Source organism: Macrotis lagotis, chromosome 4, assembly GCF_037893015.1.
Source record: "Macrotis lagotis isolate mMagLag1 chromosome 4, bilby.v1.9.chrom.fasta, whole genome shotgun sequence".
NCBI lineage: Eukaryota > Metazoa > Chordata > Mammalia > Peramelemorphia > Peramelidae > Macrotis > Macrotis lagotis.
Window position 1 is genome coordinate 109,373,802 of NC_133661.1, and position 13,643 is coordinate 109,387,444.

A 13,643-nucleotide genomic window follows, 5' to 3' on the forward strand; every position below is an offset into this window, starting at 1 on the left:
TATTCTGGAACCAGAGAATGAGATAAAATGGAAAATTAACACTGATTAGCTCCTAAAAGAGATCCCATAATGAAATTTCCAAGAATATTATAACCAAATTACAGAAATCCCTAGTTAAAGGGAAAATATTGCAAGCAGTTTGAAAGAAATAATTCAAGTATCATGGAACCACAGTCAGGAAAATACAAGATTTAGCAACTTCTCCATTAAAGGATCTAAGGGCTTGAAATATGATATTTTGGAGAACAAGAGCTAGAATTACAGCCAAGAATCACCTGTCCAATAATCCTTCAGGGAAAATATAGATTTTTAATGAAATAAAGAACTTTCATGCATTCCTGATGAAAATATTGGCACTGAATAGAGAATTTTACTTCCAAATACAAGGCTCAAGAAAAGCATAAAAGGTTTGTAAACAGGAAAGAGAAATCATAAGCGATTTAATCAAGGATGAAGAAGAGGAATGTACTTAGAGAAGGGGAAAGGGAAAGTTAGAATGGGGTAAATTATCTTACCTAAAAAGAAGTGTAAAAGAGCTTTTAGAGTGGAGGGGGAAGAAAAGGGAGGTGCTGCAGAGCACATGAACCTTATTCTCTTCCAAATGGAACCAAAGAGGAAATAATGTACATACTCAGCTGGGTATAGAAATCTATCTTACCTGACAGGAAAGTAATACATGGGAAGAAATAATAAGAAAATGTGGGGATCGGGGGTGACATAGATAGAAGTCAGAAGCAAAACACTTTTTGAGAATGGACAGGGTGAAAGGAGAGAGAGCATAGGATGGGGGAAAAGAATAGCAATAACTGAAAAAATGTTGCAGCAGATTTCTCTGATAAAAATTTTATTTGTCAAATATGCAGAGAACTGAGTCAAATTTATAAAAATAAGAATAATTTTTCAATTGATAAATGGTCAAAATATATGAACAGACAATTTCAGATAAAGTAATCAAAGCTATATATAATCATATGAATAAAGGCTCTAAATCACTATTGATTAGATAAATGTATATTGAAACAACTCTGAATTACCATTCACACTTATCAGATTGGCTAAAATAACAGAAAATGACAAATATTGGAAGGGTGGAGGGAAATTGAGATATTATTGCACAATAGGTGAAATTTTATATTAATTCATCCATTCAGTAGAATAATGTGATATTGTGCCTAAAGGGTTATATCCCTTTGATCTAGCAATACCACTACTGAGTCTGTATCCCAAAGAGATTTCCCCATACCGAAAATGTTTATCAAAAATATATATGTAAAATGCCAATCTGACTGTTCACTGCTGAGGGGAGAGAAGTGGGAAGGGAGGGCGGAAAGAAATTTTGTAACTTAAAAATATACATGTGCATATGAATGAAAGAGAGAGAGAGAGAGAGAGAGAGAGAGAGAGAGAGAGAGAGGAAGAAAGAAAGAAAGAAAGAAAGAAAGAAAGAAAGAAAGAAAGAAAGAAAGAAAGAAAGAAAGAAAGAAAGAAAGAAAGAATGAATGAAAGGATGAGAAGGATGTTCTCAGAAAAATGTGGAAAGACTTTTACTGATAAAATTTGAGATAAGTAGAGCCAGGAAGCCCTTGTATACCATATGACAGCAATATCATGTGATGATCAACTGTGAATGACTTAGCTATTTTCAACAATACAAGATACAACAGAGTTCTTAAGACCTTATGGTAAAACGTATTCTGCATCTTCAGCGAAAGAATTTCTGTAATCTGAATACATATTAAAATATACTTTTTCTTTATTTTTCTAATTTTTTGTTTCATTTCACAATATGACTGACTACCTGAAAATATGCTTTACATGACTTGCATATGTATAACTCAGGGTAGGGAGGAAGGCTAAGAATATGGAATTCAAAATTTTTAAATGAATGATTAAAAAATTACATGTAATAAGGGAAAATAAAATATTTAATTAAAAAAGTTTTCCAATTAATCTCCCTAACTTGTCTCTCCTCCCCTCAATCCTTCCACTATTCAGCTGCCAATATGATTTTCCTAAAGGGCAAGTCTGTCCATGTCACATACCCTATTTGATAAGCTCCAGTGGTTCCCTTTTATGCCTTCAGAATCAAATATAAAATGTTCTGTTTGACAGTTAAGACCTTGCACAATGTGGTTCCTATTCACCTTTTTTATTATACTTATTCCTTGCAATTCAGTGTCACTGCTCTTCTGGATGGTCCTTGTATATGCAATGGGAAATTTTCATTTTTTATTTGCTTTAATTTCTCCTATAACTGAAGGCTTTTTTCTGTTAATATTAACCTCATCTGATCAAAATTTGACTCATTGAATCATAACGTTAAAGGAAAAGCACGTTATTTCTCTTAGTTGAAAGATTGTAGGTTCTACCAAAACCTGTTCCAAGAGATCTGAAAATTTACTTAAAGTCTTAAACATTCCTTAGATAAGAAGTCAGAGGAAGGATCTTACCTGTCCCTGACTCCTTGGCGACATTTAAATATTCCCTTTTTAATCAGCCTAATTATGAATCTGCAACCTGACATCATTAACCTATAGAGTTAGTTTGATAAGGTTTGTTTCCTTAAATGATTTCTAATATTATGATTCTATTTAAATTTTTTCAGCATTTATGACATTGAAGGAAGCACGGGGATGATGGACAACTTTAATTTTTAGGTCTTTAATTTTTATGAAATATATAAAATTTCAATATGTATAATAATTATTCCTTTATCACTTTAATATAATTTTACCTGTAAGGGGCCTGAACCTATGTTTGAACAAAGTAATTAAACTCAAGTTGGTTTTAATTTCTATAATTTCAGTCGTGTGGTAAGTATATTTTTGTAGTATATTTCCAATATTTGAAGTCAGAGCATTGATAATAATCAATGTCTTGATTCTGCTTTTTCAATGGTTTATATCCATGTTTTCACTGTTCTCTTCCCTCACCACTAATTCCTGGTTAGAAGGAGGTTTTTCTTATTCTACCAAGTTCTAATGCATTTCTTCTGAAATTACTTTTCATCTGTTCTATTTTAATCCTGTATGTACACTGTTGTTTGAGTGCCTCTCCCCATTAGAATATGAGATCCTTGTTTTTGCCTTTTTTGGGTATCAAACTTGCTTAATACAATACTCATACAATAAATGCTTAATAAATTATGTGTTGTTTAGACTCAGATATGCCAATTCCTTCAAATTTCTCATTTATTTTTTAATTAAATTATTCAGTGATTCTCTATTTTGCATTTTATATAATTTCACAATAAGAGGTTACCTTATCCTCCTATTTATAGAGGGGAAAAACAGAGAATCAGAGAGATTAAATAATTTGCCCATGGTTGTAAGTGGTAAAGTCCAGATTTAGAATTTTAGTTACCTGACTTGAAATCCTGGGTTCTTTCCACAGTACCATTCTGTCTATCTAAAGCAGTTTTCTCTTCCTTTTGTAGCTAAGTATGCATAGTGGCTACTCTGTCATTGTTTTGAAGACCAATTTCTCTTACCAGTTATTACTGAATGTTTTGTTTCTGCTGTCAACAAAATTTGAAGTGAATATTTTCTTTGTTGACAAACAGGGCAGGCTGGGGTCCCCAGACACAGTGTTATTGTACTTAGTGTCAAATTGGCTGATACATTTGGATCATTAATGTTTCATGGTATTGTTGGTTCCACATGCAGATGTAGAGGCTTGGCCCCGATTTTTAATGAACAGGGGAGGGTTTAGAGAAATAGTTTTCAGCTAGGTCATTCTGGAAAAGTGGTTTAAGTGTAGGTATGAAGGCCAAAAGAGTAGCCAAATAACTACTTATCAGGGACCTCTTGTCTGTCATATCTAATGCCTGGCATTGGAGAAGACTGGGTCACTACCCTGAGGGAGTTTTTCAAGCTAGTAGGAAAGAAAAGGTAGGAACAAAAATAACCATAATCCAGATTCATATTATAATAAGATGAATAAGAGAGCAAATTGACTTAGTGGTGAAGACTGTCATCAGAGCCAGAAAGACAGGAATTTATATCCCTCCTTTGACTCTTATTGGTGAGGAGATCTTGTTCAAGTCATAACCTCTCAAACAACTTGCACTGATAGGGAGAATTTCTTGTGTGGGCATCCCTAATGGCAATAAAATTACAGGTTTCATTCCTAAAATGCCTAAAAGGAGTACACAATGTCATGAGATCAATTGAGTTCTAGGAACTATGAATATTAAATGATGAACCAAGAACACTGAGGAAGATTTCATAGAGGAGACTGCATTTGAGGTGGACCTTGAAGGATGTGTAGGTCATAAATAAGGGGAAGCCATTCTGAGTCAGGGCAATGAACAGTAAGGAGACAAGATGGGAAATAAAGAATAGTTTAGAATGAGAGGTTGAAGTATTGAGCAAGTGAGAAGCAATAGTGAAAGATAAGGCTGAGAGTGAAATGGAAAATTGGACTTTGGAAGAGAAAAACTGAAATAACTCAAAGGAATCTCTGTAATAAACACAGGATGTTATTATGGCACTTGGCTTCAGTAGCAAGTCATAAAGAAGGGATTTGAGGGTTGGGGGAATGGTGTTAGATAGTTTAGAACCTAAAGTCCAAATTGTATTTTTTTCACATTAAAAAAAAACTGAATCTCAAACAAGTTGGAATTTTGAAGAAAGACATTTATTTCTTTTTAGAGATTATTATTGTAGGAGAAGTAATCAAAATAAAAGGAGACATTTATACCTTAGGATTGGGAAAGTTAAGCGATTTGAGAAAAATAGCTAGACACTTTATAATAAAGTGTCTGTTCTAATAGTGCAAATATATGCCCATTTGTAGATGCTAGTTTTACATCCATCTACCTCTTATCATCTCTTTCTAAAAGTCTTCCATAAATGATCTATCCAAAGGACTGCCACCCTTTCATTCATTTAATATACTGTTGTCAGTGGTACAAAAGTCTTGTGTTGTCATATTTTAGGGGAAATCACTCTTTTTTTAGGGTTTTTTTTTTGCAAGGCAAATGGAGTTAAGTGGCTTGCCCAAGGCCACACAGCTAGGTAATTATTAAGTGTCTGAGACCAGATTTGAACCCAGGTACTCCTGACTCCAGGGTCAGTGCTTTATACACTAGGCCACCTAGCTGCCCTGGGAAATCACTCTTAAAACATGACTGACCTACTACATCCTTTATTTAGGAATTTTCACCCTTGGTGTTGTCACACATTTGTTCTCTTTTTAAAATTTATTTAGCATTTTATTTTTTCCCCAATTACATGACATACATTGTAATACAGGTTTGGGCATGCTCAGATTAAATTAGAAGCAGGCAAGAAGTAGACCCCTGCTGTCTCCATTGGGGGTGCCTCCATCGTGAACTGATCATGGACCAAATCCTTTCTACATAATTATATTTCTGGAAATACAAGTCTTGGGGGGGGGGAAGACAGAGATTTATGTCATCCAAATATTTAATTTTTATAAGTGAAAAAAACTGAAAAGCCCAGGGAGGTAATTCACCTTGCCCACTATCACAGAGATAATAAGGAGTAGACCTAGACCCAAAACCTCTAATTAGAAATTCAGAGATTTCCACTGCATTATAGTGCTTGCTTTTTAAACTGAATGTCAGTTATCAAAAGTATGTCATAATTCATAATTGTAGTCTCATATATGCCTTACAATATACCTTGACTATTGCAATGTTCACTGAGATCTTCATGTTCATATTAAACTATACATAGTGTAAGTTCTTCCCATTCATATATGGAAAATATGGTTGCTGAAAAGGAAGGAAAGAACATTCATGTAAGAGAAAAAAATATGATACTTTAAAAAAAATGACCTAAAATGTTAGTAAGAGACACAGACTGTTCTGAGGACCAGAGAGAGAACTGAACTTTAGATGAATATACTGTGAGGATCAGTTTGAAAGAAAAGCACTGTGGTTCATCACCTTACATAAATGTTTTAAAGGTTTTAAATGGGAAATGGGAAATCAAAAAACTATTTGGGGATGATGGGAAAATTACAGAAGGACTATTGGGGCCATAAAGTCTGATATAAACTTGGAATTATTGAATTTCATAAAATAAGTAAAAGATGGGTCATTGATTATGAGGAGGCACTGATTTAAGACTTGAAGAACAGAGGGGAAACTGTGAAAAGAAAACTGGAAAAGGAGAGAGAAAAAGAGGCACGGAAGAGAAAAGGGCACAGAAGACAATAAAAAAAAACTTTCCAGGTGACAGAATGCAGCAAGGTGACAGAGGCTGACAATTCACTGAGCGATGTGACTGAGTCTGATGGGCTCTTTAGCTGCTAAATCTCTTTGGAAGAGAATTCTATCTGGCTGCTGTGGGAAGAGTCATTTGGTCTCAGTATTCTCTAAAAACATTTATTCTGTAGAAGGGAAGAGAAGTGGGGAGGGACAAAGGGGGTTCCTGCATTGTTCTATATTTTCCACTGTGGTTTGAAAGAGGAAAAAAAATGTCTTTGAATAAGCTTTACTATGTGAAGAATTTTGACTCTGCTGAGAGATAATTGGACAAACCTGAATCCCCTGATTTTTATCAGATCTGAAGACCTTTACAAACCTCTAGATTAAGAGACCTGTTTGGTACTGAAAGAGCAAAACACTCTTATAGGACCCTGAAAAAAATTAGCTTTGAGATTAAAGAGTTTCTTTTTATTTTCATGTCCTGAGAATAACATAGAATTGACTTAGCCCAATAGGAAATCTGGGAGGCATTCATAAGGGAGATATAAGAGAATATGATATAGATTGTTTTTCTTAAGAGGCTGAGGAAACAAGAATCATGAATTATCCCAAGCATATCTTTCCCTTACTTGTGTTACTTCTTTGCATGTGCCCATTCTCCCCAAAGTACACCATGTGTGTATATGGTAAGAGAATATGACCTAGGTTTATGCTTACACTTTTATATTTGTATTATTCCTGATGGAGAGAATATATTATTATTACATTCAATGTACAGTAAGTTTGAAACTTGGAAGGGTGCATAAAGATCATTTTTTTTCATTCCTTTTCCACTCATTCAATGAATCATCAAGCATGTTTAATAGTACTTAACTACCAGAACTGGTACTTTACCAAGTTCTGGTGATGCCAAGATAAAAGTGAAATAGAGCTTACCCTCAAAGAGTTTATATTCTAATGGAGCAAGACAGATACATAAGGATATATGCGTTGCATGTATTTAAATATATATTTATATATACATATATATTGTATGTATGTACATATATGCATTTATACAAGGCACACAAAATTAATAAAGTAATATTGGAGAGAGGGCATTAACAGCCCAAGGAGGCTAAGAAAAGCTTCATATAGAAGAGGAAAACAAAGATTTCAGGAATTTAATACAAAAAAGCAGTGCATTCTAGTCATACGGTATTACAAATGCAAAAGCATAAATATGGGGATGGACCAACAAGTGTTTAGAAAATATGAATAGATGGATATTGATAGATCATAAAGGCTGGAGAGGAGAGTGAGAAGGAGAGTAGGTATGGAAGACCTATAATATAAATAGTAATGAATTTCATAAGAGCATATATTTGATCCTTGAGGTATTAGGGAGTCTCTGGAATTTGTTGAGCAGAGAAGAGGCATGATCAAATGCATAGTTTAGGTAAAATAACTTTGGTAGTTTTGAAGATGGTTGACAGGAAGACCAATTAGTTGTCTATTAAAATAATCCTGGGGGAAGGAAGGTATTAATGTCCTAAAATTCATTGATAGCTAAATAAGTAAAGAGAAAACATGTTGGAAAGATGTTCTGAAGACAGAAAATGAAAATTAGCAATTGTCAAATATATAAAATGAGTGCAAGTGAGAAATCTAAGATGATACTGAGATTACAAACCTGGGTGACTGGGAAGATGGTGATTCATCCTTATTAGGGACATTCCACAAAGGAGTAAGTATTGAGAGAAATATGGAGAATTGTTATTTGAACATATTGAATTTGAAATAAGGGGAATTGAGTTTGAAAGCATTATTAAATGATAATGGAAGTTTTGTTTTACTTTTTTGTATTTCCTTTGTCTAGCACAGTGCCTGCCCATTACATAGAAGAAACAAAGAAATTGCTTGTTGATTGACTTGTTATTGAATTGCCTTGAATGGCATTACCAAAAAAAATCCCCAAAATAAACAAACAAAAAACCCTTCTTTCCTCTCTTTCTTTACTACTCTTTCTCCTCACTATTGTTCTTTTTTTGCTCCCAATTCCACTATTCCTACTCCTACTTTCATTTCTTCTCCACTCCAGTATTGAAAATTTCCCTAATGTATAAAGGTTCATAAACTATGAACTTGTATTTTTGTATTTAGTTGACCTTCTTTGTAATTCTCCATATTATATTTTATGAATTTAAAACCAAGCAATTGAACACATAGAATATTGCAAGGGATAAGTGAATGAAGGCATTATTGTTTTGATACAGTATTAATACAGTGACATGTATGAACAGATCACAGGAAAACCTTACTAAAAATGAGAACTATCCCCTAGATCATTTGAGTTTGGAAAAATACTCATGGGTCTTACTCTCAGCATTCTATCCCCACCTTTTCTACAGCTGAAATCAGAGTCCAGAGCAGTTCCAGAAACAGTTGTAATGGGTGTGAACTGGATTTGAAATAAGAACTTAAGTCTAATCTTGGTTTTTGACCAAGTATATATGACTTTCCATCTCTATGTTTTTATCTTCACAATAAAGGACATAAACTAGAAGGATATTAAAGTTAACTTCTGGTTAGTGTCTAGATTCAATAAAGATAAAAAAGTCACCAAAGATTAGACTGAGAGTTTGAGTGGGAAGTTATATATGGAAGACTTTGCCTCCTTGGTTATCTATATGATCTATTTGACTTTTGTAGTTTTGTTGTTGTAGTGATTCTTGGTTAGCATGAGGTAGTAGAACTGTATCTTTCTTTTTAACTGTCTCTAAAACCTATGCATGTCATCTTGACACTGTAGGCACAAGTTAATTTTTGTCTATGTCAGAGGATTTTAATTGTTTTTGTGCCATGGACCATGTGGACTGTCTAGTGAAATCTAGGAATCCTTCTCAGAATGATGTTTTGAAAAGCTTAAAATATATAGGATAGGGGAGGTTAGGTGGCGTAGTGGATACAGCACTGGCCCTGGAGTCAGGAGTACCTGGGTTCAAATCCAGTCTCAGACACTTAATAATTACCTAGCTGTGTAGCCTTGGGCAATCCACTTAACCCCATTTGCCTTGCAAAAAAAAAAAAACCTAAAAAAATAAATAAAATAAAATACATAGGATTACAAAGGAAATCAACTATTTTGAAATACAGTTTTCAAAAAAAATCAAAAAGATTGGGCAGCTAGGTGGCAGAGTGGATAGAACAACAGCCCCGGGTTCAGGAGGATCTGAGTTCAAATGCAGTCTCAGCCACTTGATACTTACTGTGTGATCTTGGGCAAATCACTTTTACCCCATTGCTTGCAAAAAAAAAGAATAAAAAAATTTAAAGGACAAGTCTATGGAACTCAGATTTAAAATTCCTGACCTGGGGAAAGCTTCATTACTGAAACAGAAGAGAAGTATAAGTAAACCCAGTTGAATTGAGAGGAAAAGGAGAATAAGAAAAAAGGAGAGAGAAGAGAAAGAAAAAGAAGAGGAGAGAATAATGATTTTTTTTTCAAATGATATCTGATGCAATTGATGAATCATTCAATAAGCACTTTTTTGAAGTACCTACAATGGGATAGCCAGGCATTGTGCTAAACACTGGGGATAGAAAGGCAAAAACTCTTTCCTTTAAATAATGTATATTATATCAAGAAATACAGTATGCAAATGAATAAATAAGTGCAGGACTTTAAATAGAGAACACTAAAAATTGGGTATGGGAGGATCAAGGATTATTTCTATTAAAGAATGACAACAGAGTTGATCAAATAAGATAATATTTATAAAAAGAAGTTAACACATTATCTGAAACCTAGTAGGTACTATATAAATTATTATTCCTACCCCATCTTTTATATAGTATAGCAAAGGGAAGGGATATAGGAAGGCATCCCTCTACAAAGGCAGTGAAGCAGGAGATCGGATGATGAACTCTGGGAACAGCTAATTTGACTGTAGGAAAGGAAATAAATAACATGAAATGTTGAGAAACATTTTCTATATTCCCATCCCATATACTTCACTCATTTATCCAAAGGGAATTTACTACATGACCTGAGAAAGGTTCTCAATTCTTCTAGGCCCAGGTGTCTATAAAATGATTAAAAACCAATGGTCTTTTCTAAATCTAAATCTAAGATCTTCTTGAACATCTTTTATGAGTTGGTTGCTACAATAGAAATTAAAACAGATTTTAAAAAATGAACAAGACATGATCCCTGCCCTCAACAAGTTATAATCTAATCCTTTACCAGCTCTCTCAGAATTATCATTTCCCATCTAAGAGTAACTATAAATTTGCCTTGTACCTCACATTCAGTGGCCTCTTGGGTACTGGTGGATGACCATAATAGTATGGTTCCCAGAGCATGGATCACTGCTGTGTAGGACTCTGTGCTAAAGGACTAATAAGAAAATACCAAAAAAAAAAAAGAAAAAATAAAGAAAGTACAGACTGTATAGTCTGGACTGACTTTATTTTTTTTTTGTTTATATCCTTGTGGCTCTTTTTTGATTTATTAAAATATGTTTATCAGAATTCCCCAAGGCATAAGCAGATACCTATTTAAAAATACTACATTTTCAAATCTAAAAGAAGTCAATTAGCCATCAGGCAAGAGACTGAACACATGTCTCATGTCTTTTATTTAACTCAGGAAAGCATCTGTGGGTGGAGTTGACATGGAGGAAACTCAACAGTGAGGGTTCTCTCCACTTCATTTTATACATTCATTATCAACAGGCTTTTAATGAGTGAAGATACGTTTTGAAATTACCAGTTGTCTTGTCTTTTTCATGGTTCTTTTTCAGAGTCAGATTTGTTCAGCATAGATCATGAAGGTGTTACCTTCAAACCCCAGTACATATCACTCAAGGAATTGACTTCTCTAAGCTTATGGGCCAATAAGTTTATGGGATGATAAAAACCTAAGAGCAGTCTAATTCAGGGAACAGAAAGACTCACTATGTTCAGGTCAGCCTTGCTAATGAAAAAAAGCATATTTAAAGTGTGGTAAAAGATCAGTCCTTGAAGCATAGTCAAATATTGTCAACTTGATATGAGTTCCCTTAAACTGATATGGAAATCTGAGGAGAGGATGTTTCTAGTTCCAGTAATTCAGGATTTTATACATTTTCTATATCCTTCTGATTAGCTGTGTCTCAGAAGAACATGGGGCGGCTAGGTGGCATAGTGGATAAAGCACCAGCCCTGGAGTCAGGAGTACCTGGGTTCAAATCCAGTCTCAGACACTTAATAATTACTTAGCCATGTGGCCTTGGGCAAGCCACTTAACCCCATTTGCCTTGCAAAAAAAAAAAAGAACTGAGGACTCAGAGGTTGCTGAGCCAGAACTGAGAGAGCATAGGAAAAAGTCTTTTTCATTTGAAACTTCAAGAAGGTATATTGTTTCAAACTTTTGGTACAAGTTCAGCTAAATTATGAGCATATAACTGCCTCTACCTCTCCCTTTTATTCCTTTCTTATATTAAGTGAATTAGGTCTTTAAGAAGGGAACATTGGATAGGAACCTTGTGAGTTTGGGAAATTCAGAGAATCCTTCAGAGATCCACCAATAATTAGAAACAGGAGTACATATCCAATGGAACATGGAACAGTAAACACAGTGAGTGCAATGTGATCAAGTATAAACATTGAGGTGAACATGTTGAATAACAATAAATGTGGAATATACTGATAGAGGGCTCAGGAATCACAGTATTAGAAATCCTAGGCCTTTTAGGCATAAAGAATTATATCAAAGATAAAATTAATAGAACAAGAAATACTCTATCAAATCTATGGAAAGGGAATAAATTTATGACAAGAGAAGAATTAAGGCATATTATAAACTGCAAAATGAATGATTTTGACAATAATAGATTTTTTAAAAGTTTTTACACTAATTAAATCAATGCTGAAAAATTAGAAGGAAAGCAGAAAACTGGGAAACAATTGTCACAAATACAAGTTTTGAAAAAAGGTCTAATTTCTAAGATATATAGAGAATTACATCAAATTTATAAGGTTACAAGTCATTTGCCAATAGAAAAATGGTCAAAGGATATGAACAGACAATTTTAAAATGAAGAAATTAAAGCTAAATGTAATTATATGAAAAATGTTCCAAATCATTATTGATTAGAGAAATGTAAATTAAAACAACAATGAGGTATCACTTCACACCTGTCAGATTGACTAAGATGAGCAAAAGGGAAAATGATCAATGTTGGAGGGGTTGTGGGAGGATTGGGACATGGATGCATTGCTGGTGGAGCTGTGAACTGATTCAACCTTCCTGGAGAGCAATATGGAATTATGCCCAAAGAACCATAAAACTTCATACTCTTTGACCCAGAAATTGCCATTTTAGGTCTATATTCAGAAGAAATTATAAAAAAGGGAAAAGTCCTACAGGTTCCAAAATATTCATAGCAGTTCTTTTTGTAATGGCAAAGAATTCGAAATTAAGAGGATGTCAATCAATTGGGGAATGGCTAAACAAGTAATGGTACATGAATACTGTGGAATACTATTGCTCTATAAGAGATCATAAAAGCTTGGACTCCAGAGAAGAATGGAATGAGTTGCAGGATCTGATGCTGAATGAAGGGAGTAGAATCAAAAGGACAACATACACATTAACAGCATTGTGAGATGAACAACCTTGATGAAAGCAACTCCTCTCAGAAGTTCAGAGACCTAGCATAACTATATTAGACCAGCTATGGACAGTTATCCCCACCCAAAGGAAGAAAAACAAACCAAAAATAAAACAGAAACACATACACAAACCAAACCAAACCAAACAAACACACATATATAAACACATACGTACACAAACCCTTCAGAATGTGATGAACATTTTATAAAAATTATCTCTTATTTATCTCTTTCCCTTAATCCTAATTCCTTGGACTGAAAATAACTAATCTGTAAGCACGTTTATCAAAAAAATATGCATGTACAATGATAATCTGACTTTTCACCACTGAGGGGAACGGGGTGGGAAGGGAGGGTGGAAGGAAATTTTTTAACTTAAAAATATACATGTGGTGCTCGCTTCAGCAGCAGATATACTAAAATTGGAATGATACAGAGAAGATTAGCATGGTCCCTGCACAAGGATAACACACAAATTCGTGAAGTGTTACATATTTTTCTTAGATTAGACCAACACCTCAAACCCTTTACCAAGATAAAATCCAAATGGATACAGGATTTAGACATAAAAAAATATTATAAGCAATCTAGAAGATCAAGGACTCATTTAACTGACAGATTTATGGAAAGGGAAACAGTTTATGACCAAGGAAGAGATGGAGAATATCATTAAGAACAAACTAAATAATTCTGATTACATTAAATTAAAAACTTGCACAGACAAAACCACTGTAACCAAGATCAAAAGAAATGTAGCAAATTGGGAAACAATTTTTGAAACTAGTATTTCTGACAAAGGACTCATTTCTAAAACCTACAGAGACCTGAG

At 34.0% G+C, this 13,643-nt stretch overlaps 1 non-coding gene across 1 annotated transcript; it reads left to right on the forward strand.

Annotated features, from left to right (window-relative positions):
* Positions 1-13,210: 13,210 nt before the first annotated feature.
* On the forward strand, positions 13,211-13,313 carry LOC141523242 (U6 spliceosomal RNA). Its single transcript, XR_012478426.1, has one exon. It is a non-coding gene; the product is annotated as a U6 spliceosomal RNA (small nuclear RNA).
* The last annotated feature ends 330 nt before the right edge of the window (positions 13,314-13,643 follow it).